Below are 16,970 nucleotides of genomic sequence, written 5' to 3' on the forward strand. Positions count from 1 at the left end.
AAACGTTTAGTTGAAAACCAATGTCAACCAAAGAGACATTGGTGTTTTTGGTCAACATTGGTCAAGTTGTCTCACATTAGGACTTCATGTTGACCCCCAAAGCTTTTAGGGAAATATTCTTTGAGTTGACGGGACAAAACTGGAAGTGGAAGGTGCGTGTCTCGTCACATCTGGCTAAAAACTCGGCAGAAAACGAACATCAAACCTACAGTCAGTCATGGTGTTGATAGTGTTGTGGCCTGGAGTTGCGTTGCTGCTTCAGGAACATAACATTGTGCAATGATTAATGAAACCCTGAATTATGATCTCAACCAAAGTATCCGGAAGAAGGATGTCTGGCCATAAACATTAGGCTCAAGTTCATTTGGGTTATGCTGACAGACAACGATACGAACCGTCGTCCCTTCTTTTTGAATGACCTGGTTAAAGTCCTGAGTTGAATTCGATTGAGATGCTTTTGTCGTAAAAAAGTCATTTATATTGGAAAACCCTCTGACGTGGCTGAATTAAAACAACTGTGCCAATAAGAGCGCGCCAAAGTTTCACCACAACAATGGTGTCACGGACTAATTGCCAGCTATATGAACATATTGCAGATCTTGAAGGCCAAGTGTGGCACGACTACTGATACAGGCTGTAATTGCTGTATTTAAATAAAACCACAATTTGAAAACTGAATTTTAAATCAGATTAACTTTGATATTTAAACATTTCTGACGATCTGAAACGTGGGGCGGGGGGGAGAGGCAAAAGCAGAAGAAATCTGTAAAGGATGACGTTTTTCACAGCATGGCGGCTTTAAGACTAGATATGTAGTGAAGCTTTTTGTTGCCTCATTCTCACATTGTAAATATCAATTTGAAAAAATACCAGCTATCAAAAATGACAGGAAAAGCCAAAAAGAAGAAGAAAATCCCCACTAAGATGCACATTTGCTTCCATGCATATTAGTTAGAGATTGAATTAATGGACCGTCAACTATAAAAACAAAACAAAAGACCTCACTGACGTTTTATTATTTTTGAAATAATCCTAAACCATTCAAAATGTGATTGTTGGAGTCAAATTGTACTTCTGTCTAAAATATGTACTGAGATGATACATAAAAAGGGAAACTGAAAATAAAAATTCAATATTTGATTTACACATAAATTATCCAACACAAATAACTATCCAGTTTCATAAAGATGTATATTTAAGCATTTTCTTGTATTACTATTTGCATTTGACTTTACAATGCACATTTTAAAAATCAAGATATTTGAAGAATTGGGATTAATAAACTACTTCTACTCTTAATATAATATACCTAAAACAGTGTATTGTTTGATTCATTAATGTGTCAAATTTGATAACAGGAGAAACTGAATGCAGCTGAAAGGAGATTTTGTATTCTAAAATACAAATATTTAAATATTCTTCTTTATAACGGTTGATGCTCATTATGTCTTTCTATGCAAAGCACAATTTAAGAAATTGGAAAATGTCTATATACCGTATGACGCAATAAATAACCAAGACCCAGAAATGGATCCTTCATCTACACACGTTTTTTTTACGGCCCTCATTTACAAATCTCACATGCAGACACGACAGACACAGCATCACTCAGACACGTCTGCACAGATTCTGCGCTGCCGACTACATCCTGCGGAGTCAGGAGGGCGTGGGGGGGGGGAAGGATCACAGCAAGACGGAAGGTGCATGAAGCTGCTGCTGATTTTAGATTATCTAATTTGGCTCAGGGCTGCAACTATCATCTGTCTTGTGCGTGGACGCTGTGACATTTATTGCAGGAAGAAGACCTTCCAAGGGTTTGAGGGCATGGCAGCGGCCCAGAGCAGAGAATGCAGTCGTGGCTAAGGACAACGCCGGAGCCAACTGGGTTTCTGGGACCTCTGGGAATTGTTGAAGGCCCCCCCCCCCCCCCCACTTTGGAACCGGCTGCAGAGGCCAACGTTTCTCCACCAGACGCAAACAAATCCGGAATCACCCGCTGTGTCACGAGAAATGATTGTAAAAAAAAAAAAAAAGCGCTGCAGGTAGATTTGCGAAAACAAAGCGTCTTGTTTGAACCACGTGTGACTGTATGTGCGGGTACAGTAAGGTCTAGATTTAGCCTCTTCATGGAAACTGAGATCTGTCAGGGATGATCTACACAAGCAGAAAGCTTCTCCATGGGCTGTAATGATGCATAAAGCATCCAACAACCGCTGATTTACTTTTGCTTCTAATTAGCGCCTTTCAGGCGTACCATTTGTGTGTGTGTGTGTGTGTGTGTGTGTGTTTGTGAAAGTGTGGGAGCTTGGCCCGCAGAGTGCACTGACGGGGCAGAGGCACTTCCACCCTCACTCACAGTGCGACCCATCAGCAAACCGCAGAGTCACTTCTGCTACCTCTACTGGAACAAAAGGTCACAAACAAGCTCCAATCTACTTTCAGTCGGCTTCAGCTTCCTTATACTGAAATGCTTAAAACAGCTCGGTTTTTAGTAGATGTCAGGTTTTGAGATTCTTTGAAATTTTTTAAAAGGATGGTAAGATTTTATGTTTAAAAAAAAAAGTGTCATGAGGAAAAAATTTAAGTTTTAACCAAAAGTAAAGTGGGGAGAAAATTGGTTGAACTCACTATTTTTAGATTTTTGTACATTTCCTAAAAGTAATTTTTGGGGTTTTATGTGCATAATTTTGAAGCAAAAGTAAAATAATATTCTTTTTGGTCTGCTTTTTTGATTATTAATTCAAATCTGAAGAGCATGACATTTATTTGTGTGCAACCACCAATGAATCCAGCGGGAAGAAGAAGTAAATGGGGTAGGATACAGAAGTACAGACCCACACTTCAAATTTTTAGTAAAAAAAACCCCTTAAATCTTTTCGCTTGTACTCAAAGGTGGAAAGTTGCAGGTTCAACTCCAGCTGCCCCATCCACCAGGGATTTGTCCTTCGACAAGGCACTTAAATTTAAAGGGGCAGAATTGTGCTTCCCAGGCACATAGCACCATTTTATTGTGTTATCAAGCGACAATATTAACTTTAGTTGTTATAAAAATTGCATATGTCTCAAATATGACTTAAAAGTAATTTAACACCTTGAAATCGGGCCCCTGTCTCGTTAAAAACTTCTGCTCTTTCTGGAACTCCACCTTCAGGATGTCGTCACTCCTCTATTAACCCTTTAGCAATGTTTTTACCAGCATTTTACTGAGAAGTACTGTAGCTTGCATAATGAGCTCAGCAGATGTGCAATTCCACCAGGTGTTTGCTAATTGCTGCTAGCTAGTCTGAAGGAACTGAGTGTGGAAGAATTTATATATATATATATATATATATATGTAAAAGCCTTACAAAAACCTTATTGCATAAAGACTTTCAGTATTTAAAATGCCACATGACCTGACTCGGAAATACATTATTGCGACGGAATGCAATAATTTTGCGAGGCGCTGTATCCATCACATTCCAAACCAAGATTACGTCACACTCAGTAGTTCCACCGACTGGTGAAGATAAAACAACTTTAATCGGTTACCAAGACGTGTGAATTGCTTGGTCACATGAAAACAACGACAGTATCTCTCATAACAAGCGAACTGTTCCCCATTTAGCTGAAATGAAACTGGTCACAGAGACGGGATGCTGCCACAGCCGCAGGCCAAAAGGTCCCGACCCCTGGGTCAGCTGAGCTGCGACATGTGTGGGACTGGAAAGGAGCGGCAGCGGGGAGAGTCGCTCCACATCGGCCGCCTTGTGTGGCTTCCCCATTGGTCGCTGCTTCCCTGTCTGCAGTGCCAGGGCGCAGTGTTTTATGAGCCGGGCTCGACCAAACTCGCCACATTCCCACAAGCGTTGCACTGGGGGGGGCGTGACTCTGGCCGTGCAGCCGCCGCTGCCAGACCACAAGGAGCGTGCACGGAGAATTTGCAGCACATAGAGTACGCATGCTGACACTCTGTCTGAATTACGCTGACATGTGTGTTCGCAGTTCATCATTTCACAAAGCCGAATTCACTGGACTTAACAAAAAGAAGCTGAAAGGAATGAAAAGTCAGTTCATCTGCGTAATTATGAACTTGGTCAGTTTAGTGCGTCCATCTTCAAGTCAGTTGTCACGTCTTGTAAACTCGTATGTAACAAGCTGCTTTTTGGTTACCCAGCTATTTTTTAAACTAAAACTTTGTTTTTTAAGTGTTTTTATTTTTTTTTAAATCAAAATCAATTTAGAAACTTCTGTTAAATATATGATTTGCCTCACATTCTGAAATATCTTTAGAGCAGGATTGATTTTATTATCTATCTCCATAAAAACACTCAGCAGTCACACTGTGGCCTTCATTGTTCTTATAGACTGGCTTGCTTTTTTATTTATAACTTCAAAACAACAAACAAATAATAATTAGCCAATTAGTTGATGTGAAAGTTTGAAGTAGTTTAGGAGTCAGGCAGGATCATGTGAAACCTATCAATTAAAGGGACGGTATTATGTCACATAATGCAATTTTACAGCACAATCAAGTAACTCTGTTACCTTCAGTTGTTATAAAAATGCTGTATCTACAAAACATAGGTTTAAAAAAACGGACTTTGCAATTTGATGCCTTGAAATTGGGTGTATGTCTCTTTAAGAAACTCCTACTCTTGCCCACACCTTTCCTCCACCTTCAGGAAGTAAGCACAACAACCTTTCTCCATTAAGTCTTTCGCAACATTCTTAGGAGAGTTTCACTGAGAAGTATGATGAGCTCAACCCAGCAAACACCTGGTGCAGTTCCACCAGGTGTTTGCTAATTGCTGCTGCTAGTCTGGAGGAGCTTAGTGGGGGACGTAAGAGAAAGGGCTGCTTTGTGAGGCAGGGACTGCAGCTCCAAGGAGGAGCTTGGGGGAAATAGGCGGAGCTTTGTGAGAGCAAGCGTTTAGGCACCCACGAATCGTTGCCACGGGAGGTTGAAGGATTTCTCAAACATGGATGAAAGAGTCAAAGCAACACTCATGGATAAGGGGATGGAAAGAGCAGGAGGAAGATTGATAAAACAGGAGATAAAAAGTGTTGGCGCTGCTGAATTAACAGGTTAGTGCAGAACACTGAAAACTAAACTTGAGTTTTGTAGAAAAACTGATCTAAAATAAACAGATCGTTAAAAAAACCAAAACCCTAAATGACTAAAAACCAGAACACCAGTAAAACACAGTACAGCCAACACAGGAATCCACAAATTAACACTGAAACACACAAACTATAAAACAGAGCAACAATTTCAGCCAAAGTGCAGAGGATCATAACACTGGTACGACCAAAAGGCAACTGAAGTCTGTCTAAGGCCAATAAGCATCAAATCTGATAAAAGGCAATGAAAAAGAAATCATAAAGATGCACACCAAGCACGCCTCTTTCAGTCCAAATTCAGACTACCAAACCAATGAAGACTCTGCTCTGAAACGTCTCAGAGAAAATTAAGACTCTTGATTCTTCCTTCTCTCTCTCTTTTTTTCCTATCAATTCCAAAGTCTTGCTAATAATGTTGAAAATAAAGTTTTAAAGTATATGTTAAGGAATAAAACACGACATTGAAGTAGCTAACCCACGTTGCACTTAACTTGGTGAAGCATGACGTCACGCTAAGGTACAAGTGATGATTAAATACTTTATGCAGAACATTGTCATGTATTTCATTTGATGAAGTTTGTTTGTTTTTTTTGGCCTTTGCATATAAAATGAACTTAAAGATAATCAATGACAGGACAGTTGTTTTATAGCCATTATTTGAACAGAAAATTGCAACTTTTGCAAAAAAGACCAAACTATTTTCATAACATTATTTTAACTTTGAAGTAAAATCCTAGCAGTAGGGTGAAGCGAAACAAGGCAGGGGCAGTATTCCTATAATTTCCACATTGAAGGTTTTACTGAGACATAAGACCGTGCAGAAACTATTCAAAGCAGAGCGACCGCAAAAAAAACAACAAAACCTTTGCTCCATGAGGAAGAGGAAGTGACAACGCTGCTTAAACAGACCGCATGACAAGTCCAGAAGGCGGCGATGAAGCAGCAGATAATTCCTTCTGAATTTCCCCTGTTGACCAAAAGTAGCACACAGGAACAAAGGCGCATCTGTGAAACTAACCGTTTTGGCTATATTTGCTTCACAAAAACCCACGCTCAATAAATTTGAATATTTTTTTAAGTTCATTGATTTTGCCGTTTTAACTCACTTTTTTGTTCTCAAGCTCTTCCGTTTATGTTAATTTAGAAGATTTTCTACTTACAGCTAGTGGAAATGATGCATTTCAGATGTCTGGGCTTCATGAAAACCGTATTTAATACCTCAATAGAGGTTATTTTCAAAACCCTCATGGTAACACATAATGGAACTTACTGAATATGACCGTGCACACGGGTTTAATAAAGTTATTTTCATTTCCAAAGTTGAATCTAAAGAATGGTTAAAAATGATAAAAAAGCGACCTGATGTTTACCAGATTCAAAAACTATTTAAGTCTAATCACACACGTACAAAAACAGCGTAATAATGTCATTATTTAGAAAAAAGTCAAAGTGTGACAAAAAAAGAAGTCTGCTCTTGAAGCCTCCGTTTTGTTGGACAGGGTAAGTGGAAGCCAGATGCTGCTGATCAATTACATTAACCAATCGTCAATGTGACTGAGTCTAACAAAGCAGGGACTTTTGGTGTGAAGAAGAAATGTTGCTCCTCGTCAATGTCAGAAGGGTTTCCAGGCCATTTGTAAACAACCTGAACTGCAGTATTGTAGATTTTTTTTTTTTTAAAACCCAGCAATTACCAACATTAAGTTGTGACCCTTTGACAAATTAGACCAAAGCAGAGATTGTTTTTCCGTCATGTGGGTTCTGCTGGTTGCTGTGCGGCGTCAGGATCTCGCATCAAAATGTTCTGTAGCGGAACATGAAGGCCGTCTGGCTTCTGAAATGCGGTCACGCAGCAGGGCGACGATGACCCCGAAACACGGCGGCTAATCTACGGGCGACACGGAAAACCAGGTCCAGACCGAGACTCGACCCGAGCGAAGCGCCGCGGCGAGAGCTTAAGAGAGTTTTGTATTAACAAAAACCGTCAGAGTTGTTCAATGAACTGAGGCAAGGCGGTAAAAAGCAGTGGGTCATTCACAAACATCCGAGTCAATGAGCGCACAGAAAAACGGCTGCAGATAGCTAAGCTAAGCTAAGCTAAGCTAAGCTAAGCTAGCCGGTTCAGCTAACTGTTGAACTGAGAGGAGCACGTCGTCTTTCAAGTAATGCTTTATTATTTTTGATGTCATCTTTGTTCAGTAATCAATGTGAAATCTGTTGTGTGTTTTGGTTCCCTTCAGGTCAGAATCTAAGAATAATCTAGGTAATCTATGTCTATGTATTCATGTGTCTATAGTATGTTTAGTCCGTTTTTTCTGTTTTACAACATTCTTCTGTTTTCTGCTGATATTTGGTTGTGTTTTGATGTTTCCTGAACAAGGTAAAATAAAGATTAAAATATTACTAATAATACTACTACTAAAGTTCTTCTTCTCATTATTATTATTATTATTAAGAAAGATTAAAACTGTTAGAACCTGTTATAAAACATAAGTTATTGTGTCCTAGAGCAAAACCCTAGAAATGAATAAAGGTCCGATCCCTTTTTGGCAAGATTCCCATTTTGTCATTGTTTCTTTTTTCTTTTTATGTTGTACTGCTTGATAGTAATGATAATAAATGTTATTTAGAAAGGGATCATTCAAACATAAATGTCACCATTTGATGCGATGCACCAGATTACTGCCAAAGCTAATTTGCAAGTTTAGCTTCTTGTATGTACATGTTGGCAAATACCGATGCACACTATCAGTAAAAAGGTCAAACAATCTACACAATCTGCAAAATAAAATATATACATCTTAAGTCCCTCAGCTGCCCTTTAACAATGACAAAATGATTAAATTGTGTCTTTTACATTGTTCTAAAGTCCCAAAGTCCAAACTTTTCTCCTTTATATTTTGGCTCGGCCGAAGAAGAAAACTTGCTTTTAAGAAATTGCTTGGCCCTCTGCATTATTTGAGAATTTTCTGTTCTCTGAGCGCTGCCAGATCATGTCCCCAACTAACATAAACTTCTAGAAATTTATGAGGAGAGGACATTTAGAATTCCTTTTTGCTACATAGCTGACGCAGAGAGATAAATAGCCAGCCCCGCTGTGATTCTGCTCACAGAGCAGGGGCCAGATTTTGAGGAGGAAGGCAGTCGGTGGGTTTCAAGTGTGTGTTGGCATATCCTGTGTGAGGTTGACCAGAGATAGATTACACACCAGGAGTGTGCGGTGACCTGCGCTGCAGCCAACCAGTAGTGGTTTAGATTGCAGCACTAACTCATTTCATATTGTAGCCATATCTGTTCTTCCCATGGCAGTTAGGAGCTGCAATCTTAACCCACACAGTCACTGCAGGAATGTCCGATAATATAAACTCGGTTTTCACAAGTTAAACCTTTGACAGATCCCAGGGAAAAACAAAATGAAAAAAAAAAAAGTATCAGGGTGTACAGCCACAAAAATCTAGAATGAGAAAAAAGAAAAAAAAATATGCAGCAATGTGTTTTGCACCTTTTTTTTAAATTTGTTTATTTAAATAAATGGGACATGTTTTCCACTGCAGGTTGTGAAAATACGGAGACTGTTGATCATAAATTGAAGCCATCACACACCACGCACTGTTTACAACCTGTGTGAGCAGGAAACATACTCGTTTGACGTAGGACCATTAAAACACACATCTGGAGTCACACACACACACACACCATGCAGGAGAAGCTGTTCATCAGCTCAACACTGACATCTGTTGGTGAGCTGATGTCTCACATTCAAAAACCTCATTATTATATAAAATGTTTGGATTAAGATACCGTATGTATGTATGGATGGATGGATGGAAAAGAGAAAGAAATAAACAAGCAAATGAAAGAAAGATGAGTGTCTGGTTTACAAAGATGTCTATCCGTTTGAAAAAGTATGGCATTAAGAAATTTGGAGAAAATATTTAAATCTGGAGCATTAATTTCTTACTCATTTCCCAGAAATTTCCCTCCTTCCTCATCTTCTTCCTTCCTCTGATTTTTGTAGATTCTATCCTCGCTTTAACTCTGGCTAAGGGTGTAATGAGTGTTAAACTAACATGAAATACAAATACAATACATTAAAGATCTGCTGTTGTTGTATCAACCTTCCAGACCTCTCAGGTCTTCTGGTTCTGGTTCTGCTCTGCATCCCCAGAACCAAACGAGGAGAAGCAGCTTTCAGCATCTATGCACCACAAATTTGGAACAAACTTCCAGAAAACTGTAAAACAGCTGAAACACTGACTTCCTTTAAATCTCGACTAAAAACCCACCTGTTTAGAATTGTATTTGAAACGTAATCAATTACAAATTTAATGATGGAACTTGAATTAATGTCGTGTTTTGATTGTTGATCCTATGTTGCATTGTGTTTCTGTGTTTGATATGCTGTAAAGCACTGTGAAATGCCTTGCTGCTGAAATGTGCTATACAAATAAAAATTTTGATTGATTGATGAAAAATGTGCAGACACACTGTTTTCTGTCACACTGCAGAATTTTTTGATTTTCAATAGAATTCACTGCAATCCAGTCACTCTATACTTTCCAATTTTTTACTTTGTATATGAAATATTCTGGAGAGGTCCAGCAAACGGTTTGACATTATTGTGAATAAGAGGTTTACATTTCAACACCCGTCGAACAGAAAGCATTAACCTGGCATGACTTTAGCTGACCGACAGGTAAATGACTTGATCAAGCCAAAGAACCGAAAGGATATTGTGTACAGAATCCCAGACGTACTGTTGTTTGAATTTCTTGTTACTTATCAAGTTGTAAAGCTTTTCGCTCAAAGCAGTTACTGGTTTAAAATAGATTCTATTAACGGTTCTGAATCCTCCTACATGGTAAATACATACATCACATGAAAGCATGTCGGCCTGCTCTTAGCCGTGATTACGTGTGTAAAATGTCTCGGACTGGATGAAATGATTCACGCCGCGCTGCCTCAGGAGGAGCTCACGCACTATATTTGACCACGAAGACTATTTTTGAAAACTAAGTGATGCTGGCAGATCCATTTCTAAAACTGTACCATTTCCAACAACAAGCAGCTCCACAGGTCACTTACATAAAAGATATAACTGCGTAAAAAAAACCCCCCAAAAAACAACAACAAAAAAAAAAAGCAGATTTCCAGCTACATCTAAAAAACACTGGGCAACTTTCTGTGTTCCTCAGTCAAGGTTAGTGGAGAGAGATAATACAAAGATGCGTGAGACATCTTGTGTGTGCGCGTGCATGTGGGAAAGAGGAGGGGGGAGTTGGGCTGGAGAGGGAGGGGTGAGTCATCTGGATGAGTCATGTGCGCTGTGTGTGGACAGATCAGCTAAGGATGGATGGACGGACGGACGGACGGATGGATGTTTTAGCATCCAACCTTTTTAGCAAGACATACTTTGCTGCAGTGTGGCTGAAATCTGAATCTCCTGTATTCTCTGTCTGAGTGCTGCGTTCCTGTGAGACAAAAATGACAAACAGCAGTTAGGCTCAGGCTTGTAGTGCTTCATCCAACCAGCGGAGGGCTCCAGGGGACTTGAAGGGAGTCGGGAGAGTTGGGAATGTGTGAGAAGGTTTTACGATATAAGAAATAAGAAATGGCATTGGATGCTGGGTAGATGGAAGTTTAAATGGTGGAAACTTTCAGAAAATATTCCAAGATTTTCTGCCAGATGTTTGTTAGTCCTCCAATTACAGAGGACTAACAAAAAGTTAACTAAGTGGGGATTTATGTAAAATGTTGAGTTTTACATCATGCTCTAATTCCCTCATAAAATACATACCTGGAGTGTTGCTTTGATTCTTTCAGGTTTTAGGAATCCTTGAATCTCCCATGGCAACCATTGGTGGGTGCATAAACGCTTCCTCTCACAAAGTAAACATTGTTCCACAAAGCTCCTTCTTGGAGCTGCAGCTCCCTCCTCATAGAGCACCTATGGTTCTGCTGAGCTCATCATACAGACTTAGAACGGTGGTGAACGGCATCATGGAGGAGCATTGTTATGATGACGTGCTGAAGGCGGAGTGTCAAAAAGAGCAGGAGCTTCTTTAAGGATGCATTCACACCAGCCTTGTTTGATCTGCTTTAATCAATCTCTAGTTCGTTTGTCTGGAAAATTTAGTTCGTTTGGGGAGGTGTGAAGGTGTAATCACACTCTGATGCAGACAAACAAAGCGAACTCTGGTCCCCCTAAAAACCGAGTTCTCAGTTCGGTTTTAACAGATATGTGAATAGCAAACAGGCCTGAGATCGCTCCAAAAGCAGGAAGAGTACTATACCGCAGGGCATTCTGGGTAAATACAAGCAAGACAGTCTAATGCCAATGGCTTGTGGTTTTATACCAATACAAGAGAAAAATCCTTCAACTGCTAAAATCTAACGCTACTCCATTTTTGTTTACATGTTGAGAAGAAGGAAGTTGTGCAAATGTTTCTGTGTCGTTTCCTTCAGTAGTTCTCGGTGCAGTGCCCCCACAGGCGAGGAGGGAAACGGATTTTTCAAACAGTTTGGGGTTTGTTTGACACAGTAGTGTGAAAGCAAACTGCACCAGCTGAAAATGTAACAGATGTTGTAATTTTGGACCCCAATGGAGTCTACAAGGTGTGAAAACGCCCTAAGAGACAGAGGCCCAAATTTAGTGCGTCAAAATGCTTCTAAGTTGTCTTTTATATATACAGCAGTTTTCATAATATGCCAAATGAAGATATGACAGGTACTTGGCTGTGCTATAAAATGCCCTTTTACCACTTTCCTTGTTGCTCTCTCTTAAACTCATAACAAGCAGATTACTGAGCTATTAGACCATCAGTTCCTGAGCAGAGGAACTGATAAGACAAAGGAAAAAGCACGGCCACCGTAACGTGTTTGCCAAAAGCGAGCTGCTGAGCTCGGTACTCTTTGCTTGGATGAGTCGTGATGAGCTGAGTCAGACTGCAGACTTTGTCCAAATTCATCTGGTTCGTCCTCGGCGAGGCAGTGGGACTCCAACTCTTTCCCTTGATCAAGCGGCTGCGTTCTGCCTTCAAGCGGTCGCTGACGAACCCACCCCGTTTCCACGTACAAAGAAACGCGGCGCAAGAGTTTTAATCAGGTCTACCGTCGTCGTGCAGAGTCTCTTCAGATGGATGATTCTTTTTTTTCTCCCTCTCACTCTCTCTCTCTGTTTTCACAGAGAACCACACCTGTAAAGACAGAGTGCGTGAACAATCACGTCCGGTGGAATCAAAACTGGCTTCGGGTGATCCTGTTTAATTAATTCTCTCTTCTCTCCCACCAACTGTGTGCGATGGGGTGTGTGTGGGTGTGTGTGTGTGTGTGTGTGTGTGTGTTGTAGAAAAATAAAAGAAAAAGAAAAAGCTGCAAAGGAGGAAGGGGGGAACGTGATGAAAGATTCATGAGCGGTGCTGATGTTCGAAAATAGAGAGGGGTTTTACATCAACCTGAGAAACGAGACGCTGTAGATGATACATGTGCGTCGACGGCAGACACAAAGTAACCGCGTTACTTTTACAAAAATGTGACGAAGAACCTGTACACCCCCACTCACTTAGAATATTATCACACGATTTATGTATTTAAGGTTATTCCATTCAAAAAGTGAAAGTCGCATGTAGATTCATTGCCTATTTAGTGATCAATTTCATATGTTCATTTTGATTATTAGGCTTCATGCTTTGTTATCCTCTCTGTATGTTCTGGAATGAGTTCTGCATCACAATCCTCTCAATGCAGGCATTGGTCTTACTTGATCAACAATTTTATGACACTTTCTCCTTCCACTAAACTTTCCATTAATCTGTTTTGTGTAAAGTCACGCCTTAAGATGTTTTAAAATTAAAATTATTAGAAAAACTGAACTTTTGGTTTACAATAAATCATTATCACCAATGTTATAAAATATTATTTTAGACAAGCGCATTGTTATAGACATATCCAAGTTTATTTGTATATATTATCCAATGAAAGAAATTATTTAATTTTTGATGGTTTTCTAATTTATTGACATGCTCCCCATGTTCTGGAATGGGATTTGCGTCGCAATTCTCTCAATGCAGGTATTTGTGTTACTTGCTCAACGTTTTCCTTCCACCAAACTTTCCGTTAATATGTTTGGACAAAGCACTCAGTGAACTCTAAAAACGAAACTTTTCGTTCATGATAAATCAGTAACGTCAACAATAACAAAATGTTTCATTAAATTAAAATGATCTATTAAAAGAAAACTATTCTTTTCATTTTCAATAAATCAATGTCAAAGTTTATAAGAAAATATCACTTGTATTTTGAGACTTGATAAATTGATGTCATATGCAAATCCAAGTTACCATATTTTGACTTTAATTGATGGAACAAATGACATTTTTAGTTGATACTCTGTATCAAGATGCACTGTTGAGCAGAAAGCAAAACAATATGATTCATTTTAGGAATACAGGATATGTCTCTTAGAGCTCATAGTTTCAGGAAACCTGAAACTGGAAAAATAGCGTCTGTCAGGTGGGAGCGTACGCTGTGGATCAGAGATGGTTGCTTTGAAAAAGAGATGAAAAAAAAGAGTGGGAAAATGTAAATAGTTAAGCAGAATACTGAGGAGTGGTGAGTGTGTGTGTGTGTGAGCGCGTTGGTGTGTGTGTGTAAGAGAGGGAAAGGTGAAACATAACCCTATGGGGTGTTTCTTCTCTCTTCCCATGTTCTTGTGTCACCATCACACAACAAAATGAGAAGACATGAAAAGTCAGAGGTTTAAAGATGAATCTGGATTTATACATCGAATGTTTCGGAATAGATTTCCTGGACATAAACGCTTCTCCCTAAAGCTTCTTTCAACTCCGTTTCTCTTTTTTTGTGTGTGTGTGTGTGTGTGTTTTCCTCTGTCTGGCAAATGCATATTTTCTGGTTTCAGGACTGTACGTCGGGTCGAGGCTGGTGCGGCTGGAGATGATTCCACTGTACATGAAGAAATAGTGATGCTGGAGCAAAGAGTTGTGGAAAAACAGCCTGGGGGTGAAAACAGGTGGTGGTGTGGTGTGTGTGTGTGGGGGGGGGAGCTGGAGGTGGATGGGGTGGGGTGAAACAAGCGTAAGAACATGAGGTGCGCTGAGGCTTGAACTCCCAGTGACGTATTGCTGTTTCATTCTTAATTCATGACACCCTGGTGGGAGCGCTGACGGCCGGTCGGGGCGTTGGAGGGAGCAGGAGCGCTGATCGAAGCTACCGTTTCACCATGACTTATTAATGCCCGGCTTACGCGTTTGTGGAAACCATCCAAAATCACGGGCAGCCGTGTGTTTTTCAGCCACAGACAGAGCGCAGGAATCCCTGTAACTATGTTAATCGTGCCACTAGATGGGTTCAGATGAGATTAAATAAATTCCACAGAATGCAAATTCTTTTTAGGACATTTTTGTAACGGTTCAGTCATAATTTGAAATCAGTCGGAACAAAAAATCTTAAAATTGTCAGAGAACATTTTTGCAAACTAAACTGATTGATTAATCCCCATTAAGGATTTTTTTTGCCTCACTACTTATTCAATTTAAAACAATATGATTAACTTTAGGAATACAGAAAATGCCTAGTACCAATACAAAGCTGTGCAAAACTGCCCTAAAAAAGTTGCTGGTTGAGACCAATGAACCAGAGCGAAGCCTTCTGTTATCCAGTCTTCGGTAGAAGGAAAGAAAAACAAACAATAATGCAAATACAAATGATCAAGATAATTTCATGACAACACAAAAACAGGCCGTCTTTCTACATATCTGATAGCATAGAATCTAAGTGTCAACGAATTAAAACGCTGCAAATGTCATATCCAAACATCACTTTTGGCAAAATAATTAAATAAAAATCACCACCTCTTTATTACCAGAAGATTATTTAAGCTAAAAACAATCATGTTTGGCAAAAAGTGCATTTAGGTCATTATTTTAGAAAGGTGACTGCATGCAGGACTTTTCCTTTCATGCTACGCAATGCAGACGCTCTGTCTGCACTGACGACGATTCGCTCGTCTTACATTGTCAGGAACCTCAGAGTTGTGTCAAGAGGAGAATATTCCAAGGCAATAATTATTCCTCTACTTTTGGTTTGGGTTTCCACAGCAGGACTTGATGTTTCACTAAATATGAACGACGAGCTGCGTGGCAAGATCAGAAACATTGTGACAGCATCTTTAACAAAAATGACATTTGTTATGTGAACAATGTAGCGTATTGAGCCTATGAAGCGGTTTTACCGGTCAACACGCCACAAATTTAAAAGTCTGTGCGACAACCAGCACAGTTTACCTGGAATGAGCCTGGAAAGAACAATAGATTCTGGTGTACGTTTCTGAAAATATTCACCTAAAGTTTATTGATACTAATATTCGTCTTGAAATTGGAACATCTCCTCCATGGGCTGCCACCTTATCGTGGTGGAGGGGTTTGAGTGCCCCAATGATCCTAGGAGCTATGCTGTCTGGGGCTTCATGCCCCTGGTAGGGTCACCCAAGGCAGACAGGTCCTAGGTGAGGGACCAGACAAAGTGCAGCCCGAAGACCCCAATGATGAAGGAAAACCTTGGACTTGGTGTTCCCTCGCCCGGACGCGGGTCACCGGGGCCCCACTCTGGAGCCAGCCCTGGAGGGGGGGCACGATGGCGAGCGTCTGGTGGCCGGGCTTTTACCCATGGAGCCCGGCCGGGCTCAGCCCGAAGAGGAAACATGGGCCCCCCCTCCCATGGGCCCACCACCCGTGGGAGGGGCCAAAGGGGTCGGGTGCACTGTGTGATGGGTGGCGGCCAAGGGAGGGGACCCTGGCGGTCCAATCCTCGGTTGCAGAAACTGGCTCTTGGGACGTGGAATGTCACCTCTCTGGTGGGGAAGGAGCCGGAGCTAGTGCGTGAGGTCGAGAGGTTCCGGCTAGAAATAGTCGGTCTCACCTCGACGCATGGCTCTGGTTCTGGAACCAGTCTCCTTGAGAGGGGCTGGACATACTTCCACTCTGGAGTTGCCCAGGGAGAGAGACGTCGGGCAGGAGTGGGCATACTTGTTGTTCCCCATCTCGGCGCCTGTACGTTGGGGTTTACCCCGGTGAACGAGAGGGTAGCATCCCTCCGCCTACGGGTGGGGGGGACGGGTTCTGACTGTCGTTTGTGCTTACGGGCCGAACGACAGTTCAGATTACCCACCCTTTTTGGAGTCCTTAGAGGGGGTACTGGAGAGTGCTCCTCCTGGGGACTCCCTTGTTCTGCTGGGGGACTTCAACGCTCACGTGGGCAACGACAGTGAGACCTGGAGGGGCGTGGTTGGGAGGAACGGCCCACCCGACCTGAACTCGAGCGGTGTTCTGTTGCTGGACTTCTGTGCTCGCCATGGATTGTCCATAACGAACACCATGTTCAAGCATAAGGGTGTCCATATGTGCACTTGGCACCAGGACACCCTAGGCCGCAGTTCGATGATCGACTTTGTCATCGTTTCATCGGATCTGCGGCCGTATGTCTTGGACACTCGGGTGAAGAGAGGTGCGGAGCTGTCCACTGACCACTACCTGGTGGTGAGTTGGCTCCGGTGGTGGGGGCGAAAGCCGGTCAGACCTGGCAGGCCCAAACGTGTTGTGAGGGTCTGCTGGGAACGTCTGGCGGAATCCCCTGTGAGACGGAGCTTTAACTCCCATCTCCGGCAAAACTTCGAACACGTCCCGGGGGAGGTGGGGGACATGGAGTCTGAGTGGACCGTGTTCCGTGCCTCCATTGTTGAGGCGGCCGATCGGAGCTGTGGCCGCAAGGTTGTCGGTGCCTGTCGCGGCGGCAACCCTCGAACCCGTTGGTGGACACCTTCGGTGAGGGATGCCGTCAGGCTGAAGAAGGAG

The sequence above is a fragment of the Xiphophorus couchianus genome, chromosome 18, assembly GCF_001444195.1.
Source record: "Xiphophorus couchianus chromosome 18, X_couchianus-1.0, whole genome shotgun sequence".
Lineage (NCBI taxonomy): Eukaryota > Metazoa > Chordata > Actinopteri > Cyprinodontiformes > Poeciliidae > Xiphophorus > Xiphophorus couchianus.